The following is a 6,602-nucleotide window of genomic DNA, read 5'->3' as shown; positions in this document are numbered from 1 at the left end:
AGCATACATTTGCACACAGACCCAGTGTAACTTTCAACCACAGGTGTCTGACATGCTGACTTCAGGAAAGGACCAGTGGAGTCCCCAACTTGAGGGCAGAATAGAGAGTCAGGATTAGGGGTCAGTAAAGTGTTGCCCTGATATTTTTTCCATCCTCAATGACTGCAATTCTATTTTGTTAAAGTTTGCACTTTCATTGCTAAATCTAGATTGATTTTTGTACCCATATGTGATGGAAACATCTTGCTTGGTTTGGAGATTTTTCTTATGTCTTTATATACGTGATCTCCACGTCATTCATTCTAATTCTTTGTGCAATTTAAACAAAATTTAAGAAAGTATTGTAACCCATGCCCAATTAAAGATGGAGAATGTAGTGAAGACCTTGGTACAGCTGGACTAAAAGAGGTTTGGGTGAGCCTGGCAGACTTGGGCAGTGCCATCGGTTACTGCTGGAAGGAGACCAGGAATGGATCTTTCCGGAAGGATCTCCTGGATTCTTACAAGTGACCCAGACTGCCCTGTTTCAGGGGTAAAGAGACAGTTGGTTCTACCCATTACGGTACTTAAGAAGTGTTATTAAAAAGGAAACGGATCTGCTTCTTTCTGTTCCCTTGCTGTACTTGATTGATGGGCAAGAAACTGACCTGACAGGAGACTTCATAAGGGAAACCCCCATGAAAATAAATGTAATCCTAGTTTTAAAATAACAGTCCTGTGTAAGCTTTTATATTGTGCAGGGTTTAAAAAGAGAAAAAGACCACTTGATTTGCAAGGCAGCAGCCTGAGCGTGGCACTGCCAAGCACACAAATCTTTAACAGAGCAAGGCAAGATCCAAACTGCAGGTTGAGAGAGAATTCCTTTGCAGGGGTGTGAAATGAAATCTGGATTTTTCCTTGAATCTTGTCACCTTGTGGCCTCTTTTTGGCTGAGCCTGAAGCAGAATCTGACCCCTGAGCTGAGGATGGGCTTCTCCTGGCCAGACTGAGAACTTCTACTCTAAAGGGGAGGGAAAGCATGGAGTTTAAGGGAGAGTATAGCATGGTGGTTAAAGCTACAGCCTCAGCACCCTGAGGTTGTGGGTTCAAACCCCCACTGCTCCTTGTGACTGGTCAAGTCACTTAACCCCCCCATTGCCCCAGGTGCATTAGATAGATTGTGATCCTTCCAGGACAGGCAAGGAAAAATGCTTGAGTACCCGAATAAATTCATGTAAACTGCTCTCAGCTCTCCTGGGAGAGCAGTAGAGAAAAAATAAATAGTGTGAAAAGCGTCAGCCTGTGATAACCAGAGCTAATATTGTGACATCATAATGCCTCATTCCACCAATAAGAGCCAGTCTCAGTGATGTCACAATAGCTTGATTGCCCTTGACTTGGCTCACTTTTACTACATTTTGACTTCTAAAGTGGTGCAGTGGTTAAAGCTACAGTCTCGGCACTCTGAAACTGTGGGTTCAAATCCCATGCTGCTCCTTGTGACCCTGGGCAAGTCACTTAATCCCCCCATTGCCCAAGGTATATTAGATAGATTGTGAACCCACCGGGACAGAAAGGAAAAAATGCTTGAGTAGCTGAATAAATTCATGTAAACCACTCTGAGCTCCCTGGGGAGAATGGTATAGAAAATTGAATAAATAATTATGCTGCCATCCTACCCCACTGGGGATCAAAATGATATGACAATTGACAGAGAAATAAAACCTGTATAAAAATATGGCCCCCTGTCGCTGGAGCCATCTTTGCCCTGGGTCAGTCAGTCAGATCATGAATGCAGGAGGCCCCAGCCCTTGCAAGGAATTTCTCGGGGCTTGCCAGCTTCCATGCCCCACTAGCCTCATATTAATGAGGTTTCATGGCCAGCTGCTCTCTTGTTTTCTATTGTGAAATAGTTTTACAGCAGAGCAGAATTTATGGCAAAGAAAGGAGTGTGCCGACTGGGATGTTACATGGACACATGTTCTCACCCCTGGAACAGGCGTTTGGAGTGAGAGGTCCAAGGGCTGAGCACTGAATACAAGAAGCAGCTCATGGTCTCCTGAAATCTTACATAGGGAGAGGTCTTGATGCCCCTGTAAAAGACTCTGGTCGGACCTCATTTAGAATATTGTGTACAATTCTGGAGATGCACCTTCAAAAAAAAATATAAAAAGGATGGAGTCGGTCCAGAGGAAGGCTACTAAAATGGAGTGTGGTCTTCGTGATGTAAATGCGCATGAGTCGGGTCTCTTTTATTTGAAAGGAAACTCTGCAATGAGAGGGCATAGGATGAAGTTGAGAGGTGATGGGCTCCGGAGTAATCTGAGGAAATACTTTTTTACGGAAAGGGTGGAACAGTCTCCCGGAAGAGATGGTGGAAACAGAGACCATGTCTGAATTCAAGAGGGTCTGGGATAGAGAGAGGAAGAGATAATGGTTACTGTGGATGGGCAGACTGGATGGGCCATTTGGCCTTTATCTGTCATCATGTTTCTATGTTACATTTAGAAGCACAAAAAGTGGGTGGCAAAAGCAGTGGATGTAGGTTGGGGGGGGGAGAAAAAAAGAAGCTTAGCACCAATTGTCAGAATCAGGCTCGTAAATCTGGGGAAATGAATGAAGGATCTAAGTTTAGAAGCATAACTTTTAAGCACCTAAACCTAAATGAAGCCTAATTTTCAGCTGGCAACACGGGCGCTTAAGTTTGGCTGAAAATAGGCCACGCAATTAGGTGCTCAGATTTTTCTTGAATGTCACACCTTTAGTGAAATTATCCAGGACTGACCAGTTGTTGGTACCCACATAAGACACTTCTACAGGTCCCGAATGAATAGAAGGCATTTTGGATGGTTCTCCCCCTCCCTGCCAAATTTCCGGGTGACCGCACATATCCAGATTTCCAATGCCGGAGCCTGAAAAACACTGCCACAGGCGGAACATAAACATCACCCTTTGAAAAGTTATCACCTCGGTCTATCCCCTGCCTCAGCCCCTTTCACTGAGCTGTGCTAACACGGACAGCCTAAAATCCTATAAACCAACTGACCTGAGAGAAGATAACTCAAAAGTTTGTCAAAGACACATTACATTGGCAGTGGGAAAGTGGGTCACTGGGGCCAGGACCCCAACAATCCTTGTTAACTAGAGATCCTTGAGAGAGAGGTCAAAGATTGCTTTGTTTGGCCCCCTCCAACCCAAAAGGTGTTCTGCTGCCCCTGATACATTGATCACCTACAACTTAATTTCACAAATCTCTTTTCATTCAAATCGCAATCCAAGGCATTGTTAAGAGCACTACGACTCGCGCATGGAAGACCTAGCTGGCAATTGGTGATCCTTCGAGTATGCCTATAGGGAACAAAGAACAAGTTATTATAGTTACAGAGGAAAAAGTGACACCCTGCCACATGCAAAAAGGCCTGGGTCACAATCTATACATTACTTTCTCTGTCGTCTAGTAAAGACCAACACCCACCCTCCACCCGCATCCCCAAGACCATGGGAACTTTCTATAATTTCAACATAGAGCTAACACCAGTACTGATAAGTCAATCCACAGCTCATGCCAAGGAGGGATTCCAACACTAACTGCTGTTACTACTAGTAGTACCATTAACTAATAATGAGCTCACCCCAGAGGAGGCTGCACAGCGTGGAAGTGGGAATCCAATACCGATTGCTGTTACTACTAGTGGTACCGTTAACTAGTAATCAGCTCACCCCAGAGGAGGCTGCACAGTGTGGAAATGGGAATCCAGTACTGATTGCTGTTACTACTAGTGTTACCATTACTAGTAATTATTATTGGATTCCCATTTCCACACTGTTCAGCCTCCTCTGGGGCGAGCTAATTACTAGTAAAAGTACTACTAGTAGTGACAGCAATCAGTTCACCCCAAAGGAGGCTGCACAGTATGAAAGTGGAAATAATTACTGCTGTTACTACTAGTAGTATTGTTACTTATAATCAGTTCATCAAAGGAGGCTACACAATGCGGAAATGAGAATCTGACACTACTACTACTAGTAGTACTCTACTACTACTTCTTATCAGCTTACCCCAGAGGAGGCTGCACATTGTGGAAGTAGGAATCCAACACTGACTACTATTACTACTACTGTTACTATTTCTTGATGTCCCAGGGCCCAGCACCTGCAGAGAGTCCTGAGCCCTGCACTTAACCCTCGTGTATGCTTGTAGACAGAAGAATTAGTCCCAGCACCGATCGAGACAAGAGCATCTGAATTTCCGCAGTTGCTTCCTATGGTCCATTGTCCAAGTGTTTATGGTAAATATTGATGGAGGCCTTAGTGCTTTCTAAAGAATCTTCCTCCCACACAGCTGCTAAAACGCCTGCACCAGCTCGATTCCTGACTCTGGTGGATGCTGTGAAGATGAATTATACAACAGCTTGAAACTTTTGAACAATTCAGCCACTCTGGGTTGAACTTCCTGAGGGGGAGTCAGGGAAGCGTGTAATTAACCCCAGTTCCTTTCATCCTAGGGTCTGCTGTCAGAGCTGCCAAAGTAGCTGGGGGTGACAGCCGGGGAGGGCTGAGTCTCTTGCCTCTGCTCTGCTCTTTGCAATTCACTTCAGATTCTCACTTGTGATCACGTAGGAAGAAGATCACAATATAATAAGGACATAAGAATTGCCGCACGGCAGCCCCTAGGTCAAGGCCAGTGCTCGAAATGAGTCCAGTCTCACCAGTTTAGCATGAACTTGTCCAACTTTGTCTTGAAACCTGTTATAGGGGTGTTTTCCCCTATAACAGACTCCCATCAATCAAATGAGACCAAGCAAAATTCGTCATCATCGTAAGAAGAAACAAACTTAACAGGAGATAACTAACATCGGTTGTGAACTGCAATTATAATGGGGCCAAAATGAATAGAATTACAGTCAAATCTTGGTTTGCGAGCATAATTCGTTCCAGGAGCATGCTTGTAATCCAAAGCACTCGTATATCAAAGCGAATTTTCCCACAGAAAATAATGGAAACTCAGACGATTCATTCCACAACCCCAAAACTTTAAAACAAAATACTGTACGTACTTGTATTGCAAGACTTGCTTCGATGCGGCCCATGAGATACTTGAATGTCTCGATCATGTCCCCCCTCTCTCTGCGCTCCTCGAGCGAGTATAGCTGCAGTTTGTCTAACCGTTCTTCGTACGGGAGATCTTTGAGTCCCGAGACCATCCGGGTGGCCATTCTCTGAACCGACTCCAGTCTCGGCACATCTTTGCGATAATGTGGCCTCCAGAATTGCACACAGTATTCCAGATCCATGGTGAGGCCCCACCTGGAATACTGTGTGCAATTCTGGAGGCCACATTATCGCAAAGAATGCAAAGTGAAAAACAAACCGCGAAGCAGACTTCTGATGTTCAATGGCTTTTATTGTATCTCACGACTCGACACGATGGTGTTTCGGCCCCAAAGGGCCTGCCTCAGGAGTCTGAAGTTTGTAGGTTGAATGTGTACGCTATTCTTTTAAAACAGTCAAAAGAACAATCTTACAGAATATGAGAAAGGCTCAGAGGGCTGGTGATGTGGTCCTGACAACAGCTTGTCCGTAAATGCCTGTAAGCAATTAGCTCCACAGGCATTTACGGACGTCCCTTTTAGCATTTTTGCTGCCCTTCTCTGTACCTTTTCTAATTCCTCTATATCTTTTTTGAGATACAGCGATCAGAATTGTACATAGTATTCAAGGTGCGGCCATACCATAGAGGGATATAAGGGCGTTATAACATTTTCATGTTTGTTTTCTACTCCTTTCCTGATTCCTAACATTCTATTTGCTTTCTTAGCCACCGCAGTACATTGAGCCGAGAGTTTCAACGTATCCTCAACGATGACGCCTAAATCCTTTTCCTGGGCAGTGACTCCTAACACAGAACCCAACAATCACGTACCTATAGTTGGGGTTCCTCTTTCCCACATGCATCACTTTGCACTTGCTCACATTAAACCTCATCTGCCATTTTGACCCCCAGTCTTCCAATCTCAGAAGGTCATCTTGCAACTTTTCACAATCCTCTTGCGATTTAACAACTTTGAACAACTTTGTGGCCCAACAGTCGCACTCATTATTAATTCACGGTTAAATTGTTTTTCTTTGACGTAGGGACATAGACCCTAGAAGTCTGTCCGACACTGTCCTGAGGTTCCAGCTACTGGAGGACTCCACTTCCATTCTGCAGGTCTAAGCCCAGCCCTTCATCTGTGAGCACAGAACAGAAATATTTGTTAAGCAATTCCACCTTATCCTTTCCCTTTCACCCTTGAGCTTCACAATGCCTCTTCTCCACTTCCTCCTATTACACTTAACACCTCTGAAAGTGCTAGATGGAAGAAGTGATGTCACGCTGACTGGATAATTATTCATTTAAGCCTTTTTCTCAAGAAATAGTGATTCAATGTTACTTTTAGATACTTTGGAGATAACGCTACCCTATAAGAACTGTTACTTCATCAAGCCCTGTAGCCTACTTCCAACAGTGGCCAAACAGGTCACACGTACCTGGCAAAAGCCCAAATAGTAGCAACATTCCATGCTACCGATCCAGGGCAAGCAGTGGCATCTCTAATATCTTTCTCAATAAGAAACTATGG

The sequence above is a fragment of the Geotrypetes seraphini genome, chromosome 13, assembly GCF_902459505.1.
Source record: "Geotrypetes seraphini chromosome 13, aGeoSer1.1, whole genome shotgun sequence".
Classification (NCBI taxonomy): Eukaryota; Metazoa; Chordata; class Amphibia; order Gymnophiona; family Dermophiidae; genus Geotrypetes; species Geotrypetes seraphini.
The sequence above is the reverse complement of the archived record's forward strand: the minus strand, read 5'-3'. Positions refer to the sequence as shown.